Below are 13,120 nucleotides of genomic sequence, written 5' to 3' on the forward strand. Positions count from 1 at the left end.
AATCTACTAATACTAGGTGGACAGGATCTTGGATTTTAACTTTAAAACCAGTTTGTCCACACCACCAACCATTGTCCAGGTTAAATAACAAGTCAAAATAAAACAGATGGCACTGAATATGAAAATGGCAGAACGCTTTGCATTTCTGGCTATTTTCCATTCTGCCTTGGATGCCATAGCTAGTTTTCATGAGAATGCAACTAGGAACCGGTCTGCGCTCTTTAGAATGCTATATGTTTAGAATGTTCACAAGTTCAACACACAAATTAACAAATCTCATTGTCCTTTACAACAGCAGCAAAACATATGCTGATAAAGAACATTGTAATTAGGTTGTAATCAAGCCTTTCATTTTGTTCCTATCACAAAGTAGTTTTAGAAACCTGAGAATGAATGGTGTTACTTTGATTCTAATCACATCATTGCCTGGAAACATATTTTCTCCTAAAGTGTACAGCATGTCAGGGCAAACCTATGTAATGCATATCTGCAGTACATGAACATTTTCCCATGTTTTATTCTTGCAAGTACAGAAAATACCAGTTGATCTGCCAACAGGTCCCAATGTCGGATGACAACACACAGCTTTGTTGTTGGCCTAAGTGGTGTCAGCCCTCCCATTTTTGTAATTTTTTTTGCCAAACTACTCCAATGCACCTAAGCTCACTTCTCCACAACATAAAGGCTAATTGCCCATTCACGCTAGATGTGCTGTGCAACCTTTCCCTGCACAGTTTGAATACAAGGCATATATTTTTGTTCCCTATAATACCAGTTCACACCACCATATGAGGCTGTGTGTGCTGAAAAAAAAAAAAAAGTTAATTGTGCACTACTATTTTCAGTGTGGTGTGGCGCAACACAATCCAACGCATCACACAGCACTGTAGCCAATAAAAATGCAATAAAATGTTTGTGACATTTCAATAATGTTCATACAAAAAAAAAATTAAACAGTGCAATGCACCGGAATTAGTGCAATAGCACTATTATGGGTAGCACAGTGGCTAAATGGTTAGCACTCCTTCCTGGCAGTACTAGGGTCATTGGTTCAAATCCCAACCACGGCACCACCTGCCTGAAGTTTGCATGTTCTCCCTGTGCCTGCGTGGGTTTCCTCCCACACTCCACAGACATGCTGGTAGGTGAATTGGATCCTGTCTAAATTGGCCCTGTGTATGTATGAATGTGAGTTAGGGACCTTAGATTCTATGCCCCTTGAGGGTATGGGACTGATGTGAATGTACAATATATCTGTAAAAGCGCTGCGTAAAAATTGATGGTGCTATATAAGTACCTGGAATAAAAAGATAAATATTCCTCCCATCACACACCAGCGACCATGCATTCAGCGCAACTGCTGTTGTGAATAAGCCATAATTACTATGTATTCCCAAGAAAACACTAGGTGGGTTAAGTAGACTTGTTGAGGTTGATTTACTAAAGGCAAATAGGCTGTTCAATTTGCAAGGGAATGTTCCCCAGAGCTTTGTGAGTGTGCTGAAATTTCACTTTACAAAGAATGCCCAATCATGTGCAAAGAAAATTAAAAAAACAGCATTTATGCTTGCACATGATTGGATGATGGAAGTCAGCAGAGCTTCACCACATTCTCTAATCTCTGGGAAAAATTCCCATGCAAAGTTCAACATGATCAGGGATTGTTTTTTTGCACTTATCAAACAGATACAACAAAACTCTTTGAATGGTATATTTAACAGACTAGAAAGCAACAAATAGAAAAGTTCAGTGTTAGGGTTTACATAAATGTTTCTTCCAACAGTCCAAAAAATAAACAACAGTTAAATTAACTGGCTGCTACATAAACTGACCTGAGAGATGGATAGATTAAAATGCTGTGCTGTATTCTATGTGGTGGTTTTTCTTGTAATAGCTTATCACTTGCTATCCGCCCAATAGCAGAAGTACTGCTACAGAGCAGCATGGCTGCGCAAAATCACGTATATATATACATGATTTGCATTGCTGGGTAGGGGTTACCGCTATTGCTAAGGATGTCAATCACCAGGTCTCAGCCGGCGCTTGGTGATCGTCGGCAAAGCTGACAGGGGAGAGACCCGTGTGTAAACACCACAGGTCTCTCCCGTCAGCATGGACATGCTGCTTTGTATCTCTCTGCACAGGAGAGACACAAAGCAGCATGTCTCCCAAGTAAAACAGCACACAATGTAAAATACACACAGCACACAGTTAACCCATTGATTGCCCAAGATTAACCCCTTCCTGTCCAGTGTCATTAGTACAGTGTCAGTGCTTTTTATTAGCACTGATCACTGTATTAGTATCACAGTGGCACTTAGTTTCCCCCCAGTGTCAGAATGCCCGCTGCAGTCTCGCTATAAGTAGCTAATCGCCGCCATTACTAGTATAAAAAAAAAGTATATATACCGCTATTTTGTAGACACTATACCTTTCACGTAATCCAATTAATATATTGGGATTTTTTTTTTATAGCAAAGACATGTAGCAGAATACATTTTGGCCTAAATTTATGAAGAAATTTTATTTTTTAAATTTTTTTATTGGATATGTTTTATAGTAAAAATGCAAAAATAGTTTTTTTTCCAAATTTACTGAATTTTTTTGGTTATAGCACAAAAAATAAAAAATGCAGAGATGATCAAATACCACCAAAAGAAAGCTCTATTTGTGGGGGAAAAAAATGACAAATTTCATTTATGTAAGTGTTGCATGACCGTACAATTGCCAGTTAAAGTAACGCAGTAAAGTATCACAAAAAATGGTCTGGTCAGGAAGGGGGGTAAATCCTCTGGAAGGCAAGTGGTAAAGAAAGCTTCTAACAAGAAGATGACCATAAGACAAACATACAGTGCACTGCAAGTGCAATTACTCCAGAGCTTAGTAAATGATGTAAAGCTTCACTTTGCAAAGAATACCCAATCACATGCAAGGAAAATAAAAAACAGCATTTTTGATTGCACATGATTGGATGATAGAAATCAGCAGAGCTTCCCTTCATTTCAGAGCTTCCCATTAGATCTAAAGCAACTGCACTTGCCTTTAGGAAATCAACCCCCATGTATACAAATGACAAATGGATGAGCAGCGAGACAGAGGAACTAAACTCACAGAAATACCGCCTCATTCCAGTGATGCTGCGGCTGAATCCTCTGCTGGACGCTGTCATTTTCTCTTGGGCTACATATGGGTCCCGGGTTTTTGACTTCTGAATTGGATGGTTGGGAATGATGTTATCCCAGCACAGCCAGAGTTTGCTGAGCTGTAGGTAAGTATTTGTTATTGCAGAGAGACTTTTATGCAATAAAGAGTTGTCTGCTTGCAGTTTTTATTAGTTAGGTTTAGTTCCACTTCACTAAAATTCACATCAGCATGCATCTCTGCATGTTAATATAGTATATTCCAACCATTTTTTATTATTATCTTTGCTTTACTTTCTTATCCAATTCCTGGTTTCCTTTAAGGCACTGATGACATAGCCCCAGCTGCACTGATGCCCCCAGGGAAGTCAACGTCATCAATGCCTTCAGGGAGATCTTGTACTTAATCTAGCAAGATCTCATGGGAAGGCTTTTTTTTTTAAACCAATAAATGTAATGATGTATGATGGATGGGATGAGTCACGTAATGTCACGAGCTCCATCCTCCGCATGTGCAGTATGACTATATTGCAAGCTGACCCCAGACATACATTTTCAAAATGGCGCAGCAAAGCACAGACAGCAGGCGGGCACCATAAAAAGGGCTGAAAGACAGGCAGCATGAAAGTATGTGCGTACTTCTTTAGATGCACCGTTTCTGATATTCATGTCTTTTTCTATAAAAGGTGGGCAAGAGGTAGTCTTTAATCTATGGAATATGCATAATGCAGGCTTGGATAGCAGAGACCTGCATCCTCTTATTTCAGTCAAAACCTTACAGATTAGTAAGTGTTATATAAACAAACCAGGTATGTGGAGAGTGCTGGAAAATATTCCGCAGATTCTGGGATGGGGTCAGAACAATGTCAAGGAATAAAGGCAAATAATTTGCCAAGTCTCTTCTACTATACATATTAGACTGCAAAAAGGGACAAAGATGTTTAATGCATACAATGTGCAAGATTACTTGTGAATGTCCACAGTTTTTGATCAGATGCATTGTAGAGTTCACACAATGTTTCTGTACTCAAGTGGTAAGAAAGCTTTTTGCAAGCGGTAGTTAAGTCTTGAATTAAAAAAAAAAAAAAAAAAATCAAGCTCCCTGCCAGTTAATTGCATAATGCGCTAGTATGGATTGCATACCAGCACATTATGCAGGACCAACCTGTGTAATGGATCCCTCCAGCAGTGCTCTGTCACCACTGTCACCATCTTCCTTCCGGATTTGCAGACTCCGGCCTATTGCATGACCAAACTGGAATAACTCCCGCACAGGAGTCAGTTACGGTACAGCACTCTTGATTGACAGCACATTCGGTTTGCCCACAATTTAGAGCACGGTGCACAAGCACCGGTGAGGCCATCAGCTACAAAACATGTGAATATCTCCTATATGGTGCACATTTAGGATATATTAATTTTACCTACAGGTAAGCTTTATTATAAATGACAAAAAAAAAAAAGTTTACTAGCACTTTAACACCAACACATCAAGATTGAAAACACTTACACAGTACAGTAATTGATTTGTTTCCTACAAAGTATATAAACACTTATTTTCTGACATTATACACCCACATCCTCTAGCATCCTTTGCGACATTGCCCTGTACTTCCTTTAAGAACACCCACCATATAGGCACCATGGCATGCTTTGTTCAGTACACTTAGCTCACCAACATCTACCTATGAAAGGGCCACTTGGTTAAAGCTGCCCCTTGTCTAATGCCTAGTACACAATGGGATAATTGAAAAAAAAAAAGGAATTCAGGGTGATCATCCGATAATCTAATCCGATAATCATTAGTACACAGTTTTTGAGAGCTGATCATGATAGTTCATGTGAAAATATCCAAAGGAACAAGCACAAAAAAATGTTCTTGTAACAGAAAAAAATATTTTCATTCAATCAGTACAGTGTTTGTCTGCAAAAAAATTGAACACATGGTCAGAAATATGAATACAACCCAGAAGGAGAAAGTAAAATCCTGATGAAGTCAAGTGACAATGATGTAACGCGTAGGTCGGAAAGCGGAATGTGGTGACAATTTCCAACACGAACAGCCACAGCCATATTGGTACACCCAGTACACCCATATCAGCATATGTGATTGATGCCTTGTTTGATCTGTTCCCATGTAAGTGCGCATTTGTCTTTACAATAAATCTGATTCATTTACAATATTACACTATGGAAGCACTTTTTCTTGTCTCCCTGGAAGTACTGTGAGCTGGCTGTTTTTTCTGGTCCAACGAACCCCTGGCAGGAGTTCTGTGCGCTGGCTGATTTCCGTGTCCAAAGGTGAAAGATGTATTACCACCACTGAACATTATGGTCCACCAGTGAGGGGGACATCTTCCCTACATCACCGTTTGGGATTCCACTTAAAGGGCCCCTGCATTGAGTGTCCTGAAAGCCTTTTGGCCCCTTGGGGTCTGTGCACGGAGGTATTTTAGCTGGCTTGGGATTAAATATTCATTTACCTATCCACGTTGTTTTTATTTTTTTGGATGCGTTTTTGTTGGACGTTTTTGCACATAGACTTTATGTCGCATTTATGATTTTTTTTGTCACGTTATTTATTTCTTCATTGTGTTATTGTATTTTACGGTGCACAGTAATACATTCATTTGGTTTCACTGTGCGTTTGTATCACCATTTTCTGTTTTATACTAGTTGCACTCTATATATGTTTGCCACATTTATTTATGGTATTTATATGGTCACTTATTAGTCGTTTTATGTTACATGGCCTTTTGATGCGCATTGTGTTATGATCCTTTAGTTGCATGGTCACAATTTTTGGCCTCACTGTGCATTGTTATTGTCATTTTTCTGTGATAAGTGGTTTGTCCACTTTTAACATTTCAGCATTTCATTTTGTATTTTTACATTGTGATCCACTTTCTCATCAGTAGTATTCATGTTATTTAATTTATGTTATGACGGATTCATATGTCCCACTATTACTGTGATTTAGTTAATATTTTATTTTTCCCTGATCATTTCCGTGCGTTTTGCCCACGGTCACGGTTTATTGTGTGTTACATCTTTTGGTCCTCATTTTGGACCTTTATTATTTCACTTTTCCCTTCACTCCCATATTCCTTCCATTTACTGATTATGTTATGGTGTATTATCTATTGTCTTCTCATCTCATTATTTGTTCTGGAATGTCTGTGGCATTATTGTGATTAGCGCAACATCAATTTTCTGTTTGCCAGAAGGAGCAATGAAAACAATCTTTGTATACAACAAAAATGCTCTTTCATAAGAAAAAATATTGTTTTCAGGATAGAAATATGTATAATTGCAATAATGGAGTGATAATCTTATTGCTACAATTTGGTAATCATCTGCAGAGGGATCACACCTACATGACATCACTTCCAATTACACTCTGTTATGTTGCTACATACATGGGAAGTTGTACTGGATCGTATGAGAATTTTCGTAGCACTCTAGTATTCGATATGAGAGTAGCATGGAATAAAAACTGTATGTACTTGGCATAAGAGCCCATTTACACTCTGACGTTCACGTGTCATTTTGAATAGGCTGTCAACACACACAAAAATATCTACAGTATATGCAGTACTTTTTCCCAATCTAGTGCACCACAACGCACATAAGTGAGTTACTGTGCATTGTAGTGCACTGCAGTACATGTGCATTGGAGATGCACTGCATTATTAGTGTGTTGAGGAGCAAGTCAAACTGAATGGCACTGTAACTCACCAACACACTACAACACAAAAGTGGGATTCAGAGTCAGGTCCCCAGTCCTCCCCTGTATCACTTTGATTATGAAAAACCTGTCATCACAAACAATTGTGGGGGATAAAAAAAGATTGGCGCTTGGTGAAATCTGCACCAGTTTCTTTATGCACTTTTAGAACCCGGTCACACCGGGTGCGACTTGCCATGCAAGTTGCAAATTGCATGGAAAGTCGCATCCTATTGTCCGCAATGAAAGCGGTCATATCAGTGCGATTCCGACCTGGTCGGAGCTGCACCATTGTTTAAAGTAGTGCATGCACTACTTCAGGTGCGACTTGCATAGACATCTGGGCAGATGTCCTGCGAGTCGCACCTGAAGTTGGAATGACACCTGACTTTGAAATCATGCGACTTCCCTGGAATGTATGCTGTACAGGCCTCTTGTAGCTGTGTGTATGTACACCGGTCACACCGGATGCGACTTGCCATGCAATTTGCCATGCCATGCGAGTTGCAAATCACATGGCAAGTCGCACCTTATTGTCCGCAATTAAAGTGGTCATATTGGTTCTATTCCGACTTAGCCAGAGCCGCACCGATCTCTAAAGTAGTGCATGCACTACTTGAGGTGCGACTTGCATAGACATCTGTGTTTTGCAAGCAGTAGATGTCTTACAGTTGCACCTCAAGTCAGAATGACATCCGACTTTGATTTCAAAGTCAGATCGGTGTGACTGGGACCCTAAAGTGGAACTAAAGTCCAGATAAAAAGATTCCAAGAAGGCAGGCTCTTTTTTTGCAGATGAGACATGGAAATTCTCTTCTGCAATAAAATAAACCTACTTACCAGGTAACAGTCTTCTTTAAAAATATATTGAGCTGTGCATGTGCAGCTCTGTTTACATTGCCGGCATGGTGCCAGATTGCGAGGATAACTGAACTACTGTACATGCGCAAGAGTTTTGTCATCCTGTGCTGGCCGATTAAGATGGCTCAAGACCCCCACTTGAAAGATGTTGAGAAGATGCCTTTGTCAGTGAGATACCATATAGGCATCAGATTGTTGGACGTAGAAGTATTGTGAAGTTTTACTCTAAATCGATTTGGCGTGGCAGGCGCAACAACACATACGGTAGATCTGTGTAATGGAATTGCTGATTTGGCGCAAGGAAAATGCAGCCTTAGTACTATAATAAACATTCCAAAGTCTATTTGTTAAAAATTCTACCCCAGGGTTTTCAGCTTTCAATATTACTGGCTCCTGCTCTCTCAGTTCTGCTTCCCTGAACGTCTTGTTTCTGTATGAAAGAGTTAACAGTGGGTAGTGCAGTCAGAAGTTTATTAACTTGGAGAAGGGGAAGGGGGGCAGGGAAATGCCTTTCCATCCTAGGCTATGGGGCTGTGTATATCCATTGAGACACATAGTGCAGGGATACACAACTCTAAGCCCTGCATACAAGGGTGGCTCCATAGGACACTGCAAGAAAAAGGAGTCACCTCCAAGGGCAGCAGTCAGGGCATCATCTTAAACAGGAACACAGGCAAGGATTAAAAGATGAAGAAGCTGCATACTCAATACGTGTAAACACAGGGCTCTGTGCTGTGATTGGCTACAGCTGATCAGCAGGTCTCAGCCATAAATCCTTGGCCAGGACCTGTAGCCAGTGACAACAGAAGTTAGCAGCATCTGTGCACAGATCAGCAATCTGGCTGTTTCTTGCAGGGAGAAAACCAACCAGCTCTGTAAGTAAATGCAGCACACAATACACTTGTTAGGCACACAGTTAACCCTTTGATTACCCCTTCCCAGCCAGTGATATTAGTATAGTGACAGTGTACAGTATTATATCTGATCACTGTTTTAGTCTCACTATTCACGTCAGTGCCAGTCAGTTGGTGTGGCAGGCAATCTGGCACTAACAGACCCTTGCTTGGAGGTACACTATCACATTCCCATTATAAGTCACTGTTCAATGCCATTACTAGTATAGTGTAATAGCTGTGTAAATTCCACTATACATACACCATCATTTGTAGACACTATAACTTTCACACAAACCAGTTAACAGAGATGGCAGCAGTAAGTACCCCCCGGGACTCATCATAGTGGGAAGAGCTCCTGGCAGGAGATGGCAGTGGAGAAGCCGATCAACAGGCAGTACCAGTGCAGGATGCAAAGCGCCTGGCCCTCCATGGCTGAGGACTGGACTGAGCCAGGACCTCCTGACCCCCCAGAGGAGCCCTGGGTGGGCTGGGATGAGGGCGGGGTGGAGGGAGGTGTCAGGCGGACAAGGACTGTCAATCACAGGTGGGCAGACTGGGACACTGTCTGAGGACTGAGCTGTCCTAACTGTCTAGGAGCAGAAGAAGCTTTTTATATAGGTAAATTAGGCAGGTGCAAGGCCCATGTGAGCATGAGGCCTTAGGTGACCATCTAATTTCCAATTAAAGAGCCGCCTCTGCCAATTAATATACATTTATTGGGATTTTTTTTTAAGTAAAAGGCATATAGCAGAATACATTTTATGAGGATATCTTTTATAACATTACATATTTTTATTTTTTTTTCAAAATGTTTGGTCTTTTTTACTGTATATAAAAATAAATAAAAACCCAGTGGTGATCAAATACCAAAGGAAAGCATTATTTGTGGGGGGAAAAAAAATGATATAAAGTTTGGGTACAGTGTTGCATGAATGTGTAATTGCCAGTTAAAGTAACACAGTGTTGAATAGCAAAAATGGCCTGGTCAGGAAGGGGATAAAACTTTCGGAGGGTACGTAGTTAGAGACAAAGGCACCTGTATGACTAGAACAAAATGTTTACAAATACCTGTGTGATCAGACATAACATGATACAATGATACTGTCTGTAGGGAGGATCACAATGACTGTAAAACTCTGTACAGTGAATGGAAAAACTCTGTCCATGTCCACAGACTATCACAATGGGTGTTGAACCACATACAGTGAATGCAGAACCCTATGCATGCCCATAGACTATCACAATGGCTGTTGAACAATATATAGTGAATGTATAGCTATATACAGGGAATGGAGAACTCTGTCCATGTCCATAGACTATCACTGCGGGTGTAGCGCTCTGTCCATAGACTATCACTGCGGGTGTAGCGCTCTGTCCATAGACTATCACTGCGGGTGTAGCGCTCTGTCCATAGACTATCACTGCGGGTGTAGAGCTCTGTCCATAGACTATCACTGCGGGTGTAGAGCTCTGTCCATAGACTATCACTGCGGGTGTAGAGCTCTGTCCATAGACTATCACTGCGGGTGTAGCGCTCTGTCCATAGACTATCACTGCGGGTGTAGCGCTCTGTCCATAGACTATCACTGCGGGTGTAGCGCTCTGTCCATAGACTATCACTGCGGGTGTAGAGCTCTGTCCATAGACTATCACTGCGGGTGTAGCGCTCTGTCCATAGACTATCACTGCGGGTGTAGCGCTCTGTCCATAGACTATCACTGAGGGTGTAGAGCTCTGTCCATAGACTATCACTGAGGGTGTAGAGCTCTGTCCATGTCCATAGACTATCACTGAGGGTGTAGAGCTCTGTCCATAGACTATCACTGCGGGTGTAGCGCTCTGTCCATAGACTATCACTGCGGGTGTAGCGCTCTGTCCATAGACTATCACTGAGGGTGTAGAGCTCTGTCCATAGACTATCACTGAGGGTGTAGAGCTCTGTCCATAGACTATCACTGCGGGTGTAGAGCTCTGTCCATAGACTATCACTGCGGGTGTAGAGCTCTGTCCATAGACTATCACTGCGGGTGTAGCGCTCTGTCCATAGACTATCACTGCGGGTGTAGCGCTCTGTCCATAGACTATCACTGCGGGTGTAGAGCTCTGTCCATAGACTATCACTGCGGGTGTAGCGCTCTGTCCATAGACTATCACTGAGGGTGTAGAGCTCTGTCCATGTCCATAGACTATCACTGAGGGTGTAGAGCTCTGTCCGTAGACTATCACTGCGGGTGTACAGCTCTGTTGGTAGACTATCACTGCGGGTGTACAGCTCTGTCCGTAGACTATCACTACGGGTATACAGCTCTGTCCGTAGACTATCACTGCGGGTGTAGAGCTCTGTCCATAGACTATCACTGCGGGTGTAGAGCTCTGTCCATAGACTATCACTGCGGGTGTAGAGCTCTGTCCATAGACTATCACTGCGGGTGTAGAGCTCTGTCCATAGACTATCACTGCGGGTGTAGAGCTCTGTCCATAGACTATCACTGCGGGTGTAGAGCTCTGTCCATAGACTATCACTGCGGGTGTAGAGCTCTGTCCATAGACTATCACTGCGGGTGTAGAGCTCTGTCCATAGACTATCACTGCGGGTGTAGAGCTCTGTCCATGTCCATAGACTATCACTGCGGGTGTAGAGCTCTGTCCATAGACTATCACTGCGGGTGTAGAGCTCTGTCCATGTCCATAAACTATCACTGCGGGTGTAGAGCTCTGTCCATAGACTATCACTGCGGGTGTAGAGCTCTGTCCATGTCCATAGACTATCACTGTGGGTGTAGAGCTCTGTCCATGTCCATAGACTATCACTGTGGGTGTAGAGCTCTGTCCATAGACTATCACTGTGGGTGTAGAGGTCTGTCCATGTCCATAGACTATCACTGCGGGTGTAGAGCTCTGTCCATAGACTATCACTGCGGGTGTAGAGCTCTGTCCATAGACTATCACTGTGGGTGTAGAGCTCTGTCCATGTCCATAGACTATCACTGTGGGTGTAGAGCTCTGTCCATAGACTATCACTGTGGGTGTAGAGGTCTGTCCATGTCCATAGACTATCACTGCGGGTGTAGAGCTCTGTCCATAGACTATCACTGCGGGTGTAGAGCTCTGTCCATAGACTATCACTGTGGGTGTAGAGCTCTGTCCATGTCCATAGACTATCACTGCGGGTGTAGCGCTCTGTCCATAGACTATCACTGCGGGTGTAGCGCTCTGTCCATGTCCATAGACTATCACTGCGGGTGTAGCGCTCTGTCCATAGACTATCACTGCGGGTGTAGAGCTCTGTCCATAGACTATCACTGCGGGTGTAGAGCTCTGTCCATAGACTATCACTGCGGGTGTAGAGCTCTGTCCATAGACTATCACTGCGGGTGTAGAGCTCTGTCCATAGACTATCACTGCGGGTGTAGCGCTCTGTCCATAGACTATCACTGCGGGTGTAGAGCTCTGTCCATAGACTATCACTGCGGGTGTAGAGCTCTGTCCATAGACTATCACTGCGGGTGTAGAGCTCTGTCCATAGACTATCACTGCGGGTGTAGAGCTCTGTCCATAGACTATCACTGCGGGTGTAGAGCTCTGTCCATAGACTATCACTGTGGGTGTAGAGCTCTGTCCATGTCCATAGACTATCACTGTGGGTGTAGAGCTCTGTCCATGTCCATAGACTATCACTGCGGGTGTAGAGCTCTGTCCATAGACTATCACTGCGGGTGTAGAGCTCTGTCCATAGACTATCACTGTGGGTGTAGAGCTCTGTCCATGTCCATAGACTATCACTGCGGGTGTAGAGCTCTGTCCATAGACTATCACTGCGGGTGTAGCGCTCTGTCCATAGACTATCACTGCGGGTGTAGAGCTCTGTCCATAGACTATCACTGCGGGTGTAGAGCTCTGTCCATAGACTATCACTGCGGGTGTAGCGCTCTGTCCATGCAGTATCCCAATGAGCAGAGTGTGTGAGCAGACACGTCACTACCCTCGGTGTATTAGCCCACTCCACATACACACTCACCATCCCGGGCAGAACGAGTAGAGCCCCCCGCAGACACCTCCATTCACAGGTCCTAGTCAGCGTTCATCCCTCCAGCATGGTGACCCGACTCTCCTCACCACAGCTCCCAACTTTCCTTCTCATTCCTCCCGGGGATTGGGATGAACGGAGCCTCTCCGGGCGCTGGGGAGCAGCTGATTGGCTGAGTCGCAGAGGAGCTGTCTTGCTATTGGCAGAGGAGGCTGCCAGTCAAGTGTAGGGGAGTCTGAGCAGAGAACGGGAGGACTAGTACAGATCGCCCAGTCTCCCCCTACACACACTTGTAATTCAACATCCACACATTCCTCCGGGGTCACCTGACCAGCCCAATGGCTTCTCCCTCCACAGCTGTCATTGGAGGGGCTGTGCGCTGTGTCTGCTGTCCTTTCATCATCCTCCCTGTATAGATGAGGAGGAGAGGGGGCTTTACACAACCGCTGGCCTGGGTTTGCACTGATAC

The 13,120-nt window shown here is 43.3% G+C and overlaps 1 protein-coding gene across 3 annotated transcripts in view; it reads right to left on the reverse strand.

Annotated features, from left to right (window-relative positions):
- The window catches only part of ARHGEF10 (Rho guanine nucleotide exchange factor 10), a 199,537-nt gene extending 186,667 nt beyond the window's left edge, over window positions 1–12,870 (reverse strand). For 2 of the 3 annotated variants that reach the window (XM_089679526.1, XM_089679524.1), the window contains exon 1: window positions 12,643–12,869. The gene's annotated coding sequence lies outside the window, so the exon portion shown is untranslated. Of the gene's footprint in view, window positions 1–12,642 lie in introns of all 3 variants that reach the window. The other variant, XM_089679527.1, reaches the window with a different exon arrangement.
- Window positions 12,871–13,120: the final 250 nt, after the last annotated feature.

Source organism: Staurois parvus, unplaced genomic scaffold (assembly GCF_062004578.1).
Source record: "Staurois parvus isolate SC_StPar_1 unplaced genomic scaffold, SC_StPar_1.0 ptg000226l, whole genome shotgun sequence".
Lineage (NCBI taxonomy): Eukaryota > Metazoa > Chordata > Amphibia > Anura > Ranidae > Staurois > Staurois parvus.